Raw genomic sequence first — 20,368 nt, forward strand, 5'->3', positions numbered from 1 at the left:
CTCCTTAGGCTTCACAGTGCTGTAAGCCAGCTCACAACCTCCTGACTAGATCTTTCTTCCACTTGGATCTCTTCTCCTCAGCTAAATGATCTTTTTTTTTTTTTTTTAAGATTTATTTATTTATTTTAGAGAGGAGAGGGGAGGGGCAGAGAGAATCTCAAGCAGACTCTGCAACTGAGCCTGACACAAGGCACCATCTCACCACCCTGGGATTGTGACCTGAGCCCAAATCAAGAGTTAGATGCTCAACAGATGGAGCCACCCAGACACCCTGGTTTTATGTTTCCCTTTAGTTTTGGCTGCCGGGAAGCTCAAGGTCACAGGGAAAGGTCAGACATGATAGAATTATTTCTTTGCATTACTGAATGTTTAACTGTTGGGAGATCACAGATTTAAGATTCTGGTAGAAGGCGATAGCCAGTCTCCTTCAAAATACGTATATACACCAAATTTTTATGTGTTGTCCAGGGCCTCATGGATCTTCTGAAATATACTAATAAATGGGGTTGCCATGAAATATCGGGGCATCCCTAGGCTAAAAAGTACCATGTAGCCTGCATTTTATCTGTCAGCCCCGTTAATAAACCTCCTTCCATGGACCTTGGATTAAGCACTTTTCCCCTGAATAGTTTCTTTTTGAAATAGGCTGCTTCATGCAGTCTTGTGTTTACATTATAAGCTGCTAAAGTAGATTAGACACAAATTAAAAACACAATTGGTGAATATTGGTAGCAATTGAATTATATAAAATTGTATCCACCACTTAGTGACCATGATTTTTAGGTAGGAAACACCTTCATAGTATTCTGTTTTCACTTTGAAATAGACATCTTTTTTAGATAGTTTTTAATATACATGCATTTCTTGGGCATTTTCTCCCCACCCTCCTTTTTAAAGTATCCTAATGACTTAAAGACCCACTATCAATGGCCTTTCACCCATTATTGTCTGAGGATGTCATAGCATTCAGGCACTTGCATTCTAGAATGCTTATTTCGCTGGAGAATGAAATCGGAGGATGTCATTGGTTTGTCCGTTCTGTATCCAGTTGCCTGAAGGGATACAGTGTATAGTGCTAGCAGAAGCTGTCTTTGATCATTTATTCTGAACCTTTTTCACTGTTCACCTTCTCATTTCTTCCTTACTCCCTCCCTCCTTAATTGCTCTGGATCAAGCTAGTCTGCCTAAAGAACAAAGACCCATAGGCATAGCCTCAGACCTCTTTCTACTCCTCTCACGAAAGCCAGTGTTTCATATTGGAATGTCCCATTCAAATGGAATCACTGTTCTTCAGACTCAACTTATAAGGCTCCTTGCCCCCCCCACCCTGGGTTTCTTACATAATGGGTACTTTCAGATAGAGGAGAGAAAGCTCTAGGCTTTTCCTGAGGCTTGCTGAAATACAGAATTCTGCGTTAGGATGCATTTTCTAGATGTTTTAAGAGGATTTAAACTTAGTACCCAAGTTTCCTGTATGCTTTGCTTTGTCAGTTTTTGCTTCTGTCCTGCCTTGAGGCCCCAAATCTCCTATACTCCCGGGGAATCAACCTGCCTTATAAATCTTGCCAGAAAGATAGTCATCCTAACTTCCTGTACAAACTGTTGCCATAGTGCCTGTGGGTTTTTAGATTATTAACATTAAGACCTGTCTTTACCGGTCTTTGGTTATAGACCAAACGAATCACCGTCAATGTTCTCAGCAGTCAAATGTGGGAATGGAGAAAAGGAGGGATGACGTGGGTTGCCAGATCGCACAGCTAGTACCTCGGAGGCTAGGGACTTAAACATAGGGTTCTAGGATTTCACCAAGAGCATCCTCATTTCCTGTAGGATAAAGGGACTACTGTAGGGATGCCTGGGTAGTACAGTCAGTTAAGTGTCTGAACCTTGGTTTCGGCTCAGTTCCTTATCTCAGGTCAGCCCTGTGTCGGCTCAGTACTCAGGGAGGAGTTTGTTTGGGACTCTCTGTCCCTCTCTCTCTCAGCCCCTTTCCCTGCCCCTCTCTAAAAATCAGTCAATAAATCTTTAAAGGGACTATATATACTTCCCTTTAGAGACAAAGGGGTAAAGGAACATTCATTCCTGGAAACATGATCAATAAGTTGGTCTTCCTGGTTTTTCGACACTGCTCTCTCCTTCCTTTTCAAAATTCATCTACACAAAATGTTTATACAGTGTTAGGGGTTTTCAGTACTTCTAAAATTTCATCAAATAAATACAGCTGTCCTGGGGCGCCTGGGTGGCTCAGTCAGTTAAGTGCCTGCCTTTGGCTCAGGTCACGATCCCAGAGTCCTGGGATTGGACCCCACATCAGGTTCCCTGCACAGTGAGAACCTGCTTCTCCCTCTGCCCCCTCACCCCACTCATGCTCTCTCTCTCTCTCGCTCTAATAAATAAAATCTAAGTAAATAAATATAGGGCTGTCATACAATATTTGAATATACCTAGACCTGAAGAATTATTTATTGTTTATTTAAACTTCAGATAAACTTGGCCTCTCCAGTGTCTCTCCATTTACACCCTCAGCAGTAAGTCAGTCTCAGGCAGAGGCAGTGTCGAGCTGTTTTCAACAGATCAGCCAGGCCTGTATGATTTGCAGCTTGCACAAGGGCAGAGACGCTAGGCTGTAGCACCGGACTCGGTAACAGGAGCCGGCATTACCGAATTGAGAAGACATGGGTTCTCCGACCCCATCTTGCAGAGGATGAGAAAACCAGCACTCAGTGATGCTGTTATTTGGAGGCAAATAGTTGCAAGGGACAGAGCAGAGACAGAACCCAGTTACCCCCCAAAGACTATTCTCTTAGTGTCTGAACAGCCTGTCTTTGTTGAGAGAGCTCCACTGCCCAGCCAGCTCGGCCACTCTCCCCCAACTCCCCTCGCGCCCTTCGAATGTTCTCTTTAGCCTCTTCATCTGCTCTGGTTGCCTGCCTGATTCCACCTTGAAGCACTTTCCCCTCTCTTCCCTGCTGCACTTCCCCTGCCAGCCTTGTTCATGCCCCCTACTCCGGCATCCGGCGCCCCAGCCACACCGCAGCCGGGCAGCGGGAACCCAAACGGGGCTGAATTTGCACCAACTGACTTTGCCCTCCTTGTACGTTGTTCCAAGACCAGCTTAATGCCTCCCTCAGCTGCCTGCCCTCTTTATTACATCCTATGACCATGTGCCCAAGTAATATGACCTTGGGCAAATACAGTGTTTCCCAAATCGCTTTCATTCCCATCTCCTCAGGCTTTTTTTTTTTTTTTTTCATCTTTGTTTCCCACCAGGGTATTGTGTGCTCCTTAGTCACCTGATTCACTTTTAAACTTCATATCCTGGGACGCCTGGGTGGCTCAGTTGGTTAAGCAGCTGCCTTCGGCTCAGGTCATGATCCCGGCATCCTGGGATCGAGTCCCACATTGGGCTCCTTGCTTGGCGGGGAGCCTGCTTCTCCCTCTGCCTCTGCCTGCCATTCTGTCCGCCTGTGCTCGCTCTCTCTCCCTTTCTCTCTAATAAAAAAAAAAAAAAAAAAAAAAAAAAAAAAATCTTAAACTTCATATCCTAACCTCAATGAAAAATGAGTATTACTTGTACTAGAAGTCAAGCATACAAACGAAGACGAAAGAAAAACAATGCTAATGAATTCCAGCATGGTGTCGTCGCTTGCCTACAGCAGTTGGGGCTGAGATTCATTCTCTCTTTGTTAAAAAGAGAGGCTAGCCACCGTTACAGAGGCATTCGAGTCCTGCACCAGACTGGACTCTCTATGTGACCTATTTAAAAGTATTGAAAGTAAGTTAAGCAAGGTTCAATGAAGGTCACCTAAAATTATCTTAAACAAATGATTCTCATCTTTGGAAAACAGCAGTGGCCATCAGAATTCAAACCCAGAGCAAGCGGGCTCCGGGCCTGTGGCAACCCCCTAAGCCAGTGCTCCCTAAGCCTCTTACCAGGAATGTGGAGAAGATAAGTCACCCAAGGGAACCAGAGTTGGCTTCCCCAGGGGTAAGAGGCCAGTCTCGTGTACCTGGCTAGAGGACACCAGGCAGGAAGCCCCACATTAGGCCCCTCATCTAGGCTGATTGGATCGGTTTGAAATCACTGCTTCTCCTGGGAGGTGAACTCAAAGGGCTTGGCCTCAACACTTTGCCATTAGCCTACCTTAAAAACCAGTGTGTTAAAGAATGTGGAAACTGGGGCGCCTGGGTGGCTCAGTGGGTTAAAGCCTCTGCCTTCGGCTCAGGTCATGATCTCAGGTCCTGGGATCGAGCCCCGAATCGGGCTCTCTGCTCAGCAGGGAGCCTGCTTCCTCCTCTCTCTCTGCCTGCCTCTCTGTCAAATAAATAAATAAAAAATCTTTAAAAAAAAAAAAAAAGAATGTGGAAACCTATACCCAGAGATGCCCAATACGGGAAATGGCCTATAATAGACAAAAAACCCCTGCTCTCTGCAGAATGTTCAGTGTGGAAATACCTAGCAACCTGTCAGTAAGCAGAAACCCCTGTTCTGTATCTTCTTCATGTATAAACCCACATTAATCCTCAGCATAGGACTGCCATAGGACCACAGAGATAAACATCCCAAAACTATGCACTGTTTTCTCAGCCTCTTAAAGCCACCAGGGCATCAACACCCACTTAGTCATATAGAATTCTCTTGATCTTCCCACGTGACCCTGCAGGAGGTTTTGGTACTCTGACTACTTCCTATATCCTTTCTCGAGTAGAAAATGACTTTGAATTGCAGTTTCTTAAGCAATAGTGAAAAACAGGCATTGTCTTCACCAGGCATAGGCAGAGCCCACAGTCTAAGGGTTGCTGAATGGTGCTCCCTCCACTGGACAGACCCCTGATGAGGTGGAAATCCTTTGGTTCCAGGAATTCAACATCTGCCTTCTGCTTCGGTGAATTTATGCCTTGGCTCTACACAAGCCGAGCTGAGCTCTAGGATGCAGCTTTGCGATGGCTCTTTTAGTCTCTGCTCTGAATCCCATCAGAGGACGCTGCATCCGTATCCCTTATGTGAGCATCTTTCCTGGAGCATAGTAATTCTTCATGTGCGTATTTAACACTTGGGGTTGCTGCCTCCACACACCCACATTGAGTTTCCTACTTAATTTTAAACCAATGACTTGTGTCCTAGTGAGGGGAGGTTTTACTATCTCCCTGTCCCCTCTCCTGCTCCATGTTAGAATGGAGTGGGCTAAGTTGTTTGTAAAGTATGCAAGCATGGCCCGTAACTTGGATAGAAAGTCAGAGTGGGGCAGGTTTCCACACCCTGTTGTGTCAGCAGAGCTCATTTGTAATTCATCAAACTCTCCTCTGTGCATGCCTTTATTTTATAGATAATTGGTTGCCTCTCATTTACTCATAACAGAGCCCGTGCAATTTCAAAGCAACTGAGTCAGCCCAAAACAGCATTATTAGTAGTTACAGATATACTGTTGAGGCAAAATTTTGACACCGGCATTTTTGAAAAATCACCATAATTCCAGTCACTGGACCACACTTATATCATAATCATGGACAGTCGAGGTAGATGAGAAAGGACAGTTCTGCTTATTTAGCACATGTTCTGGTCACTGAATTGTACTTCTTAAAACACCCCACCTGCTTGGAAAAACTCTCCTCCTTCACAGAAAGGGTCTTCTCTCAGCACAGCAGCCTCTGAGGAGAAAGGCTGAGGGAGAAGATTATAGTATTCTCATGTTTTCTCAGGGAAAAGGAGGGTTTTAACTTCAGCTCCTTGGGCAGTTCAATCCTAAACCCACCAGGCAATCCCATGCGGAGGTATCCTCAGTACCAAGGAAAGTGTCTGCTAGCACTCATCACCAAATTGATACAATAAAAATTTTTCTTTAGCATGGAAGTACAAGAGAAGATTCTTTCAGCTAATGATGCTTTAGTCTTTAGTATATTCAAAGTTCTTAAAAAAAAAAAATCTATCCGTTTAAACACAGCTAGAAAAGATTTTAGTTTGCTTCTCCCTTCCTCTGAAGTTCGTGTTTCTAAGGCACGGTGCTGCCTCTCCTTTTATTCTGTGTAGAATATTCTACCTTTATAGAACCAGATTTCTGTAGTGAGGAATTAAAGAGTCTATTTATTGGATTAATATGTTAATAAATCAAGTCCCTATGATCTAAATTGGGAACAAGAAACCATAGAATTATGTCAGCTTTAGAAATAATCAAATCTAATGTCCTATTAAATGATTTATTTTACCATGACCCAAAAGGATGATCGTCTAGTTATACTTGAAAAACTTCCCTTTATAAAAATTTGGAGATGATCCACACCCCATGGTTTCAAAATGGGTCTTAGTTTGATTATTTTAAAAATATTTTACCAAGCTCTAGCTTTCTCGACATATACCCAATAGTTGAGGCAAAAGATTTCCACAGGTCATTGATGACTAAACAATCTACAGAATCCTACTGAGATTTACTTCAAGTGACAGGAAAAATGACTAGTGTGCCATCGTTAATGTTAACCCTTATGAAACCCTGATTGACGTGAAACCTCAGCACAGAGTTCTTTTCAGAAAAGAGTAATCCAAGTGCCAAAAATAACTTTCAGTTGCATCTTGCAAAATGATGATGTAAAAAAGTCTATCATCATTTCCATCCTTAGGATCCTAATCCTCATCTCATCCCCAGAAATGGATATCATACATCAATCATCACACTCTTGGAGAAACTTTTCCAAGATTTTTCCCCACTCCCAAGACTTTTTGCCCTCTCTCTACTTGCTTCTCTTCTCTTCACTCTGTGTGGTATTCTCTTTTCTCATTTTCTCTTTGTCTCTTCCAGAAAGGAATATGGAATATGGGGAAAAGACTCTTCTAGAGGTCGTTGGAGGTTAATGTGAAGGAAAGAATAAAATTCTTATTAGTAATATTTGACCTATCATTTTGTAATAACATTTATATAATTCACTCCATTCTATGCCTAACATGTCCCTAAGCCACTTCTTACATAAGCAATCCTCCTTTGTTTTGAAATTCCAGGGGTATCAATCAAGTTGGGTGCTCAACCAATCAGCACTCACTAGAAAAAGCAGTTCTAAATTGTACTCCTTTTGGTGTTAATATTTTTCTGATGATCCAAAAGACACTGCACTATGGTCTGTTCCTTCTAATTTATCATGAGTGGTGAGCAATGGAAACTGTGTCTTGTTTATTAAAGTAAAATAAAAAAAAAAAAAAATGGAGGAAAGAGGGAGAGGATCCAAAGAAAGAGCATTTAGAGAATTAAAATATCTCACTGGGGCCACTTGTCTCAGTAGTGTTAGTGAAATTAGATCTCCAGCTCAATTCTATGCCATGTGCCCCTCTTCTTCCTCTTCCCTCCTTTAAGGGTACATGAGGTAGAACACAACCTTTGGAGAGGATAGGAACCATGCAGAGGCAGGGAAAGAGAGCACTGGGAAGGCACCTTGGGAACTCACCTTTACTTTCTTGTGGCCAGCTCATTTAGGAGCTGGATACCTGCCACCCATTCCATGCCCTTCCCAGACGCCAATGCACTGATGTCACTATTTTGGCTCACTATTACCATTTTGCAACCATGTCACAGGGCAAATTTTGTTTCCCCTACTAGACCCTCATGTAAATAATTCGGAATCAAGAGAATGTCAGGTGGCAGATAATACCTCTTCTAAAGAAAATGACTGGAGTTTTAAACAGAACTTTCTAGAACGTTCTTTGAAAAGAAAGGACTGGTAAGGTAAACTTCATGGTTCTGTAAAAATGATGCCTAGCCGTACCCAACTAAAAAAAATATATATATATATTTTATATGTATATATAAAATATATATATATATTTTAAGATTTTATTTATTTGACACACAGAGAAATCACAAGCAGGCAGAGAGGCAGGCAGAGAGAGAGAGAGGAGGAAACAGGCTCCCCGCTCAGCAGAGAGCCCGATGTGGGGCTCGATCCCAGGACCCTGAGATCATGACCTGAGCTGAAGGCAGAGGCTTTAACCCACTGAGCCACCCAGGCGCCCCAGAAAAAAATATATATTTTTAATCACTTGTCCTAAGTACTAGGCATATTCATCACCAAATCAAAGGATTAAAAGATCATTTTCAGTCTCCTAAGAATAATGTCTGGATTGTCTGCTACTTTGTTTTTTACTCTCAGTGGAAAAGTCTTAAATAATTTAAGCAAGCTCCCTATCAACACTGTCACAAAATTTACTCTGTGGACTGGGACACATCACTCTTTTGTGCCTCATTTTTCCTCTCTCTGAATTACTATGGTGGAAAACATTTTAATTATATCCTCAGGTTTTTATGAGAATAACACAAAGTAACAGCTAGGAAATAACACTACCAAACCAGCTCTAAATTGTGCTCCTTCTAGATGTAATACTTCTCTGAGGATACAAAAGACATTTCAGTATGTTCTACTACCTCCAATTTATCATTAATGGTGAGCAATGGAGACTATGAATGTCCATTAGTTGTGCCAATACATAGATTCATTATTTTCCCTATAATTTCCATTATATTTTTTTAATTTTATTTATTATTTATTTTGACAGAGAGAGATCACAAGTAGACAGAGAGGCAGGCAGGCGGAGAGAGAGAGAGAGAGGGAAGCAGGCTCCCTGTCGAGCAGAGAGCCCGATGCGGGACTCGATCCCAGGACCCTGAGATCATGACCCGAGCCGAAGGCAGCGGCTTAACCCACTGAGCCACCCAGGCGCCCCAATTTCCATTATATTTTAACGATGATACATTATGGAAATGTTCAGGTTAGGATAAATTAGTTTAAATAATAATTAAAGAATAAAACCTGTAGGGCAGGATATTTTCAAATCACCAAAAGAGAAAAGAAAAAGAATGACTTCTGCTTCTATTACTAACAGACCAAATAATTTGAATTAAATATCCCACTGTGTTCAACTAGGAAGAATTTTACAGAATACACACAAACATCTGCTAGAGGTAACAAGGCAGTAAGGGATTATAAGGTCAAGATCCAAAAGCAGCCAGAAATCCAGAGAGAGGAGCCCACCTTTTATAGCTGCTTCTCTACTGAGGGCATCTATGTCTTGAAGAGGCAGATGGGACTAAAAATAATAAAAGCTGGGTTTCCAATGGCAGAGTACTTTCTAAATCTCCATACCTGGGTGGGAATCTAAAAATCTGGGGCAGTGATATCCTTGGAAAAAGAATGACCCATATATAAGTCTGGCCTGCTACCAGCTACACAGCCCAATTTCAAATCATGTGGGCAATTGAGAAAATTTCACTTTTGGAAATATAAGATCCCAAATTGATAGTCATATTAGATGCCTGGCAGAACCAAAGGGGGAAAAAAAAAAGTCATCCCTGAGGGGAAAAAAAAAGTACCACACCCAAGATCTTAAATCATTTCTACAAATTATTTTCTTCAAATACCCAACACATGAATGTGTGCATATATATACCCAATAGCATATGCAGAGACAAGTCAATACAAATAAGATTAGAATCACAGGATACCTAAAATTGGAATGATAAGACACAGTCACTAAAATAACTTTCTTAACTTGTTTCTAGGTAGAAAAGATACTTAAAAACAAAGAGCTGGAATCTATAAGAAAATGAGATGATGTGAAAAAGAACCAAACAGAAATTCTAGAGCAGAAAAATACAGTAACTCAAGGAATGAATTTAGGAGCAAAAGAATTACTAAACCCTCAAAGATGAGCCATATGAAAATATTCAGAATGTACTAGAAAGAGATGAAGAGTGGGGAAAAGTATGAGCGGTCAGAAAACATAAAATATAATGAGAAAGCCTACAAAATATTTATTCACAATTCCAAAACAGTTTCAGCGAACTCTATATTTAAAGAGATAATAGCTGTAAATTTTTCAAAACTGGCAAAAGTCAAGAACACACCAACGCCAGAGCAGGGGGTATAGCAGCCACACCTGAAGGTATCATGGTACAACTGCAGAAAGCAAAGGGTGAGTCTCAGGTGTAATAGTGGGGGTGGGGGTGGGGAAACCTCACTTTCCAAGGAGTAATAGACCAAGAGACAAAAGGCAACAAGAACAAAACCTCAGAAAATCACAAGACCATGGAATGACATCTTTATTTATCTATTTATTTATTTGCAAGAGAGGGAGAGAGCATTGAGGGGAGAAGCAGAAAAAGCGGGACAGAGTCCGAAGCAGACTTAGGGCTCGATCCTATGACCCTGAGATCAGAACCTGAGCCGAAACCAAGAGTCAGAAGCTTAATTGATTATACCACCTAAGGAGTGACATCTTTAAAGAACTGAAAGGAAATGACTGTCACCTTAGATTTTCATACCCAGTTAACATATTCTTTTAAGAATGAAAGTGAAACAAACACATTTTCTGACAAGGCTGAGAGAATTCATCACTAGCAGAGTCATCCAAATGGAATTCTATAATACCCACCACCAGGCTCACCTGGTGGGTATTACGGAGGGCACATATTGCATGGAACACTGGGTGTGCTGCATAAACAATGAATTCTGGAACACTGAAAAGAAATTTAAAAAATAAATTAAAAGGAATTCTAAAGAAAAAATGATCAAAGGAAATTAGAAATAATTTTGAACTGAAGGAAGAAAACCTAAAACTCATGAATGCAACTAAACATGATTACAGAGTAACTTACTTGTAGTTATTACTTGTATGCATTTATTGGAAGAAAATAAAAACTGACAGTAATATGCTAAAGGTCTATCTGAAAACTGCAGTCATTCAAAAGGAAAAGAGCATATAATGAATAATTTTAAATCAATAGATTTGAAAATTGGGGTGAAATTTGAAGTTTCTAGGAAAAATACATCTTACCTAAACTGACACAAAGTAAAAACAACAACAACAACAAAAAAAAAATGAAGAAGAATTGGGTAACTATTAAAGAAATCAAACCTCAATTAAACCCTCTCACAATGATAACATCAGTCCCAGATAACTTTACTGCTGCATTCTACCATGCAATTATGAAAGAAAGAATCTGAATAATACTGTTATTATCCATATAACTGATGGAACAAATTTTGCCAGAAAATTGAAAAAGAGAAAGAAATTCTTCCACTTCTCAGTTTGTTGTATGAGTTGCCTTCTTACACATGAACCTGACAAGAACATCACAGAAAGGAGCTCTATAGACTCACTGCACATGGAAATACAGATACCAAAGTCCTAAAATCTATCCGATAGGTAGACAGATTGTGTATGTGTGTGAATGTACAATCTATGAGAAGGGAATTCATTGTGACCAGTGCCGTGTGGTTTCATATTAGACTACTGAGCATTGTCTTTCACTAGACTAATAAAAGATAGAGGATAGGATCATCTCAGTAGATGTGGAAAAGTGTATTGATCAAATTCAATATCCCAACTTTATATAAAAGTTCCAGGACACTGAAACTAGAAGGAACTTGTACTTAAGGATGAAACGTTCAATGCTCTTTATCTGAGATTATAAATGAGATGACAATATTCACTATTAGTCCTGCTATTTCACAATGTACTCAAGGCCGTAGCTAGTACAGTAGGGCAAGAATGAGGAAAAAAAAAAAGTAGAAGGACTGGAAACAAAGGAATAAAAGTGTCATTATTTGTAAACAGTATGATGTATACAGAAAACACAAAGCAGTCTGCTGAGAAACAATTAGAATTAATGAGTAAAATTAGCAAGGCCTCTGAATATAAGATCAATATATGTTAGCTTTTTATTTCTCTATTAGCCATTCTCTTAGCACAGGCTGCTGTATACCACATATACCATCCCATAGACTGGGTGGCTTAACCAACAAAAATTTATTTTTCACAGTTCTGGAAGATAGAAGTCCAAGATCAAGGTGCCAACATGGTCAGGTTCTGGTGAGAATCTTCTTTCTACTTTGTAGATGGCTGCCTTTTCACTGTATCCTCACATGGAGGAGAGAGAGCAGCAAGTCTGAGCCTCTCACTCTTTTTATAGGGACATTAATTCTATCTCGGGGGCCCTCCACCCTCATGACCTCCCCTAACCCTCATTACCTTCTTGAGGCCCTACCTATTACTATCACGTTGAAGTTTAGGGCTTCAACTTATGGATTCTGAAGGGACACAATCATTTATTCCATAACAGCCACACAGGAAGAAAATGGAAAAAAAAAAAAAATTGAAGTTAGCTTATGTAGATTTTCCCACCAGTATCTCAAAGTAGAGCGTTCTTTTGAAACCTTTCCTAAGCTGAAATGGTGTAAAGCAAAGACGCAATTACCATTAACTTATATGGAAAATTCTTTGAGCATTTCCAGACCCAAAAATAACCTCTTTTAGGTTTTACTGATACTTCAGGATACATCTTGCTAATGGATGCACAAAATAAATGGAGATAAACCACAGATGCTCGCAGACACAGGTCATGGCTATGGCGGCTTGATGCTGAGTATAGTTGCCAGGGAAGGAGCTCGGCAGGGCTGTGCTCACTGCAAAATGCATGCTAAATGCTATTTTCGCTTTTTTTCCTTTTTCATAAAAGCAAAAATCCAATTCAGATTTTTTTTTCTGTTAGTAAAAACAGGTACTAATGTAGGTCTTTTGTAAAAGTGTGCAGTGGTGGAAGTGAATTTTCAAAAAGCAGGGGACACCTATGTTAACATCAGAAATCAAATGCCTAGGAATAATTAAAGACATGTAAGCTTCTAGACAAAAAAACTACAAAGTAGTAGTAAGAGGCATTAAAGAACAATTAAGTAAACAGAGAGAGGAATGACTCAACTTCATAAAGACGCAACTCTCCTCAAGTTGACCTGTAAATTCAATGCAACTCAGGTCAAAATTATCATAGGATTTTTTTGTTTGTTTTTGGTGGTGGTGGTGAAAATTTACAAGTTAATTCTTATGCTTATGGAAATGTAGCCAGAGACTATTAAAAAAGCAGACAAATGTATAGGAGGGCTTACTCTAATTGATATTAACTTATTGTAGGTCTATAAAAGTTAAGAGAGTATGGTATCAGTACAAGGAGTAGACTAATGGAACAAAATGCAAAGCCCAGAGCCAGGCATATGTGAATACTTGATTCATGATTAAAATGAAGTCACAGAGCTGTGGGGAAAACAAAATCTTCCCAATTAAAGGCCCTGGGAAAAGGCCCAGGTAGAAAACCAATGAAACTATACCCTACTTCACACCTTATGCAGAAGACAATCTGAGGTGGGTTAGAATTCAGAATGTGAAGCGTAAAACCATAAAGCATTTAGAGGATAATATAGGGGAATATCTTCATTTTCTTGCTATAGGGAAAGACTTTTTAAATAGGACACAAAAAGCATTACCACACAAGCAAGACTGATAAATTGGAATACATTTAAGTTAAGAAATTCTGTTTGGGGCGCCTGGGTGGCTCAGAGGGTTAAGCCTCTGCCTTCGGCTTGGGTCATGATCTCAGGGTCCTGGGTTCGAGCCCCATATCAGGCTCTCTGCTCAGTGGGGTGTCTGATTCCCCTTCTCTCTCTGCCTGCCTCTCTGCCTACTTGTGATCTATCAAATAAATAAAATCTTAAAAAAAAATTCTGTTTATCAAAAGATACCATTAAGAGAGATGAAAGGCAAGACACAAGAGAGGGGGAAGGCATCTGCCACATAGGTAGCCAACAAAGGACCAGTACCCAGAAGATTTTTTTAAAGAAAACAAAACAAAACAAAACAACACCTTAAAAATCATTGAGTAGGGGCACCTGGGTGGCTCAGTGGGTTAATCCTCTGCCTTCGGTTCAGGTCATGATCTCAGGGTCCTGGGATCGAGCCCCACATCGGGCTCTCTGCTCAGTGGGGAGCCTGCTTCCCCCTCTTTCTCTGCCTGCCTCTCTGCCTCCTTGTGATCTCTATCCGTCAAATAAATAAAATCTTTAAAAAAAAAATCATTGAGTAAAAGTTAACAGCCCAATAGAAAATACAAAAAGTACTGTATGGTGACTAACATAACATTAAAAAAATTTACAAAAAGATTGAATAGGCACTTTGGAGAAGTATCACAATGGCAAATGATCTTTAGTCATCAGGGAAGTGTAAACTTAAAACACAGTGAACTATCACTGTGTACCCTCCACAATAGTCAAAAACTGGCAAAACTGATGATATCAAGTGCTTGTAAGAGTGTGAAGAACAAACACAAAAGAACACACATGGTGTGATTGCATTTGTGTAAAGTTCAAAAACAGGCAAAACTAAATTATAGTGTTTAGAGATACACTTAGAGGGTAAAATTATAAGGCAAAGCAAGGAAGCAATCACCCTAAAATCAGACTAGTGGTTACCTTTTGGGGGATGCAAGAAAGGGGCGGTCATTGAGAAGGGAAATGTGGCGTAGGAGGGTAGAGGCAATGTTCTACTCCTTGCCATGGCCAGTAGCAAGATGTGTGTTTGTTTTATATTAATTCTCTAAGCTGTGTGGGTAGATATGCATGTATATGTGTATGTGTGTTTGTGTGTGTAGCACGTATGTGTATGTATCTTCTGCACTTGACTGTGTTATATTTTACCCTAAAAAGGACTAAAAGTAAATCAGATAAATAAAGAACTTTACATTAAGGACAAAAGAAAAGAAAGGAAGAGTTTGACTTTAATATACAGTCTAACTGCTGGCTAGATATTCAATTATTCCATAATAGGCTAAAACAAAAAAAGAATAATTGTTGTATGTAATCTTTACAGACACTGTATTCCTACATCAGAGCCCATTCTCTTCCTCTTGGCCATCCTCCCTGACTTTAAGAGGCCACGCTGGCCAACAAGATCATCATCTGAGGAACTAAGTAACAGAGATCACCATAGAGAGGACACTTTATTATTAATGATTCTTAAGGATACCACTCAGGGAATACTTATTATGGACAAGTTATACCAAGCACATTATACGCTTTATGTCAGTTAAATCCCACAGCAACCCTGGAGTACTGTCCTGATCTTCAGATGTGGAAACTGAGGCTTACAGCCACTGTGGGACTTGCCCAAGGACTCTCAGGGTTATGTGGAGAGCCAGGGCTCAAGTGCCTGCAGTCTGACTTGGGAGCCCACACTTCATTTCACACTACAATTGCTGGGTTTCTGCTTAGAGACATCATCTCCTGCTTGAACTCCAGCTAACTGACAAGAATTATACAATGAAGCTGAGGCTTAAGAGACTGCTTACTCTTGCTTCTTTACTAATTTCTGTAAAGGAGCCAGAATTTGGTAATTTCTGTGCTAGGGGCTTTGGTCACTTCATGCACTTGTATCAAAAATAGGCTAAACAACCCTGCTAGAGAGAGAGTACCGTCCCCCGTTTCTCCATACAGCCATAGTTACAGACTGAATATTTCTCTAAAAGCTAAAACTGCATTCAATGAGTAGGAATAAATCAAAGCTAATCAACCTTAGACCACAGTGCATTAGATGTTACTTTCTTGGGATCAATGAGGACTCCCAACGGCTCCATTCAAGACCTTTACCTCTAAAGATATGGGTTTTTCACCAAGAGTCTAAAATTAACTCTTGGGTTTCAAAACACTAAAAAGCTTGTTGAGAGATTTGAGAAGAAAATAGGATGGGATGTAGCGGACATTTTTTAAAAAAATACTTTATTCATTTGAGAGAGATATAGAGAGAACATGAGCAGGCAGACGGGCAGAGGAAGAAGGAGAAGCAGGCCCATTGCTGAGCAGGAATCCCCATGCAGGGCTTGATCCCAGGACCCTGAGATCATGACCTGAGCCAAAGGCAGACACTTAACTGACTGAGCCACCCCGGCATCCCTGTAGCTTTGAGTTTGGAACTGTCAATCTCATCCATAGGCCACAGTCTGGGCTTGTGACCCCCATCGCCCCCGCCCCACACACACATATTCAGCTTATTAGAGTTCTCCTCTACTATTCGGTGTATGGACATACAGAGAGAAGCCCTTGAAGGGGTGACGTGTATTTGAGACTATTGGCAGTCATCCTGATCATCATTTGGACAAGTCTAATGCAGGAGAAGCCCCCAGAGAGAAGGGAGACAAAAAGATAAAGAGGGGAGATGAATTCCCACATCCACCCCACCCTTCATAGTTAGACGGTCAGTAATGATGTCAGTGTTCTTCAGAGGCTCATTTGCGCTGAGGTCTCCTTACTTGCCATCAAGAGTCCTGGCTACACCAGGGGGATGGACTGCTTGCTTCCTAGAGGACCCTCTTAACCATGAGCATCTAGGACTCAATCACCAAATATTTATGGAGATGCCATTTTGAGCCAAACACTGAGGCAGAGTAGGCGAAGTATGCCCTTGCCCCGGAGAAAGTGCTGGTCAGTCTCAAGCAGTAAGACTGACTGGAGAACAGGCAAGCATGTGACTGCGCTCTGTGCAAGTCGGCGGTACAATGTCAACAGTACCTGGGACCAAATTGATTTCTCTACCTTATCCCACCATGAAGTAGTTGACTTTGTGTTAATTTTGTCTAACCCCCCATGCCCACACACAATTACATGCCCTCCAAGAGCCACCCCACAGTCTAGGATTAGCCAATCAATTTTAATGCGTATTTAAGGGATTCTTCAAAGTGTGTGAGTCAGTGCGTAAAAGGATAGCTCATGTAATAATTAAAGCATTAAAAGAACCCAATTGAGGATTCCCTTTCCGCCAGCAGATATCTTTAGGTCAAGAAGGTCTATAAAAACTGGCAGATCATTTCCATTCCTTTAAGACAGGTAAAAATGGCTTTGAATGTAATTAGATGTTCATAGCAATTTTCCCTCTGCTAAAGCTCTACATCTTATTCCAAGGAGGCCCACAAAAAGTTTAGAACTATTGGGATTCTAAGCTGCAAACTGACGGTGTGGTATTGCTTTGAAGAAGTGAAAGCCCATGATATTGCTTGAATCACTTTTTAATTAGAAATGATAAGCCAGAGTTATAGCTTTAGGAAAAGGAAGCTTTCTCACAGGCAAGGCCAGTCTTGGCATTGCGGAACTCTGGGCCGTTCTTAGAACTCTGCCCCCTCTCTCATCCGCTCTCGGGTGGCTCCACACATTCCAGAGTTATCAACTTGGAACAGGCAATAGGCCTACTGTAGTAAAATCAGCATTTATCTTTGGCACCCCTATCAAAGTTCTGTTTTATTTCTCTCTTCTCAAGGATCTGTTATCTATCCAGGTAGGTTTTTTTTTTTTTTTTTCCTTTTCTTTTCTTTTAAGGTGGAAGATCTCGTGTGCAGTTAATTTTAATTTTTTTAATCCTTTAAAAGAATGAGACTCCATGGAAATGCAATGTAGTGCAAAATTTTAAAAGGAAAGTATTCTCAGTAAAACCTAAGAACTTCCCCCTCATTTTGGGTAAGCTTCTGTGATATTGTAGTTAAAAATATAGCTTCTGTATATAGCATATCATATGTCAAGTCTTGCCTCTGACTCTTAAAATATGCATCTATCCCCCCAAACTCACCCAAGGTGAGTTTGAATGAATGAGTACATTAAAATAGGAAGCTCTTATAAATGGCAAGCTAGATTATGTCTCTCCTCCATACGTGGGAAAGCCAGCCAGGATCTACTCACGAGAAGTTTTGGTGGCCACAGTAAAGGACAGAAGATCAAATCCAGTCTCCTCTCCCAGGTCTCTCACCCACACTCATTCTTCCAGTCTTCCTGCTTCCCTGCTGTCACCAGGTCACATCAGACACACCCCCACTTTGGGGTCCTGGCCCCACTTGTCCCCATCTGCCTGAAATTCTTTTCTCCTTCCACACGGGATTTGATCAAATGTCACCTGCTCCCAAAAGGCCTTCCCTAAGTGCCTCGGTCTCCTTCTTTCCCTTAAACTGGCCTTATTTTCCTTAATAGCATTCACCATCATCTGTCGTCACATTATAGATTGATTTGTCTGTGTGCATGCTCCCCTAGCAAGTAAGTGTCTAAGGACAGGGCCATTATCGTCTCTAGCACTTGCAAGAGCTCCTGGCATATCATGAGTGTTCAAATCACTTACTGACATTTCTTTAGAGTCTAGAGGTGCCTTACCTGTATCATCCTCAGTTCTCCTAACAACTCTAGGAGAACAGGTACAGTTAAGTTCCCATTCTGTAGATGATGGAACTGAGGTACGAAAAGGCAGAGTAACTTGATCAAGGTTACACAGCAAATAAGTCACAGGCCTAACTTGAACCCAGAGCTCATGTTCTTAAATACCAAACACTAAATGAACTCTTAAGATGCTCGCAGAACCTCTGTCTCCCCACACCTGGGCAGCTTCACTCTGCTCATTCCAGAGCCCCAGGCCAGGATACTGTCATGGAAGAGCACTGTCCCATAGGAACCGAACATGAGCCACATATGTCATTTGAAATTTCTCAGTAGCCACATTAAGGACTGATTAATATATTTGTATTTATATTTAACCCAGTATATCCAAATATTATTTTAATATCTTTATAATCTAAAAATATAAATATAAAAAATGAGCTGTTTTGCATCCTTCTTTTAGAGTAAGTCTTTGAAACCTAGACTTTATATTTTCTGCACATCTCAAGTCACATCTTTTGGTGCCCATTTACTGCGTGTGGCTAGTGGTGACCATACTGGCCACTGCAGGTGTGAAGAGGGTGAGCTCTGGGATTAAGCACATCTGGTTCCAATCTTGTACTTACTGTGTGACCCTTTCCCAGCTGGAACACTGGAGTTATGACATCTACCTCATCTGGCTGAGGTGAAGACTGTATGAGGTTTCCATACATAAAGATGTACACCCCCCCTTAGCACAAGGGCTGGCTGGTAGATGCTCAGGACAGATGGCTTTCCCTACTGTGCACAATGTTTAGGGTCTCTCTCCTCACTCCAGTTGAACTTATGTGATGGTGCCCCTGTTTCCACTGTCTGCCGACTGGGGAGGCCTCTGGTGGGATGGAGCAAGGAAAAAGCCAGGATCCTGGCTTGCGTCTTATCCCCTGGACCATCTGGCTGAGCGCTGGAGATTGGGTGCTCCTTCTAGCCCTCTCACATTAATATGCCCAACAAGGAGTCCCTTCCTGAAAAAGATAATCCTCAAGTCCTCAAAGTGAGCACTCAGCTATCCCTTCTATCAGTGGGACAGTCAGCTTCCATGTCCCTATTGAAAGAAATCACTTTGAGCATCTATGGGACAGAAGGGGGTCAATATACAGTTCCATAAAGACAGAAACAGTGGTCCAGAGAGCAGACATAACATGTCTAGGCACACAGAGTGATAATACAGGCTTAAGACCCTTCCTGTTTGTAGTCTCTGTATGAATACCCATGGAGATAGCTCCGTGCAGATTTCCCCATATGGACTGCTGATGTCTCTGCATGGATGTGTTCATCCCTGCCTTTTCTTCTGCATTTCATTCTTAGCATGAGAAAGAGTCTCAGGAAAAGCAGGGTGATGTGAACTATTCTGTGTTCACAGTAGCTTTCAACTGTGTTTCCTTGCCAGTTTTCAACCTTTGATCTTTTGGTCCCAAGCAGACCTTGAGTGTAATTCAGGTTAGTCTCTTTTTGAGTCATTGAAGCAAAGTGGAACTTTTTTAACCATCACCTTCATGCTCAAAATAGAGCCTTCAAGATTCCATCTTTTTGTTTTTGATGAAAGGCCCTGCTCCAGGCAATAGATTTTTAATCCATTAGCCCAAGGATTTTTTGGATTATAATCTAAACTTTCATATAAGGCAGAAAGGACGGAGTTATATCAACTTCAGTACCTTTTAAATGGCAGAGAACAAAAAAATATAATAACCCCATTAGTTTGTTAAATGTGCTGAACCCTGACAAATCCTCAGTGTGACGATCCTTGAGTATTTGCCTGTAATCCCTCAGCAAATACACCTTTTATTCAACCACAGAGTTGCACAGACTCCAGACACAAGTGCCATTAATTAAATAACACACTCAGCAAACTCTCAGAGCCATTAATTATCAAAGGTAGCCTGTGCCATGGTTGGCTCCAAAATTCCATTATAACAAAAGAGCACAAGTAGAGCAAAGGAATATGCGAGAGGAAGGTCACCCTCAAAAGCATGATAAGAAAAAGCTGTCAGACAGAGTAAATGACAAAGCATGTATACCTTTTAGCTTTCCTTTTGCCCCTTTGGAGAGTTGAGAAGAAGGGAAAGTATTTCACATTGTAGGGACTTTCTTTCTCAAAATTAGTTTCTCTCACGAAAGACACAAGTAAATATAAAGTAATCCTTTTTCATTTCAACGGAGTCTCAGGGAAAAGTAATATCAGCTGAAGATTTAGAGACAAATAAAGCCTGTTCTTCATAAGCTCCCTCGGAACGAGAAAGCCTTTTAAGGGGAGTCTTTGCTCCATACAGACACCGGGAAGGGGACGTCAAAGGGACAAACGTGGAAGACAGAGGCCTTACTGGTTTCAAGTGGGCAACAAGAA

The 20,368-nt window shown here is 41.0% G+C and overlaps 1 protein-coding gene across 1 annotated transcript in view; it reads left to right on the forward strand.

The window, feature by feature from the left end:
• Positions 1–20,368, forward strand: part of FHIT (fragile histidine triad diadenosine triphosphatase) — an 851,975-nt gene that overhangs the window by 826,337 nt on the left and 5,270 nt on the right. The gene's annotated exons all lie outside the window — the stretch shown is intronic.

The sequence above is a fragment of the Lutra lutra genome, chromosome 1 (assembly GCF_902655055.1).
Source record: "Lutra lutra chromosome 1, mLutLut1.2, whole genome shotgun sequence".
In the NCBI taxonomy this organism is placed as follows: Eukaryota; Metazoa; Chordata; class Mammalia; order Carnivora; family Mustelidae; genus Lutra; species Lutra lutra.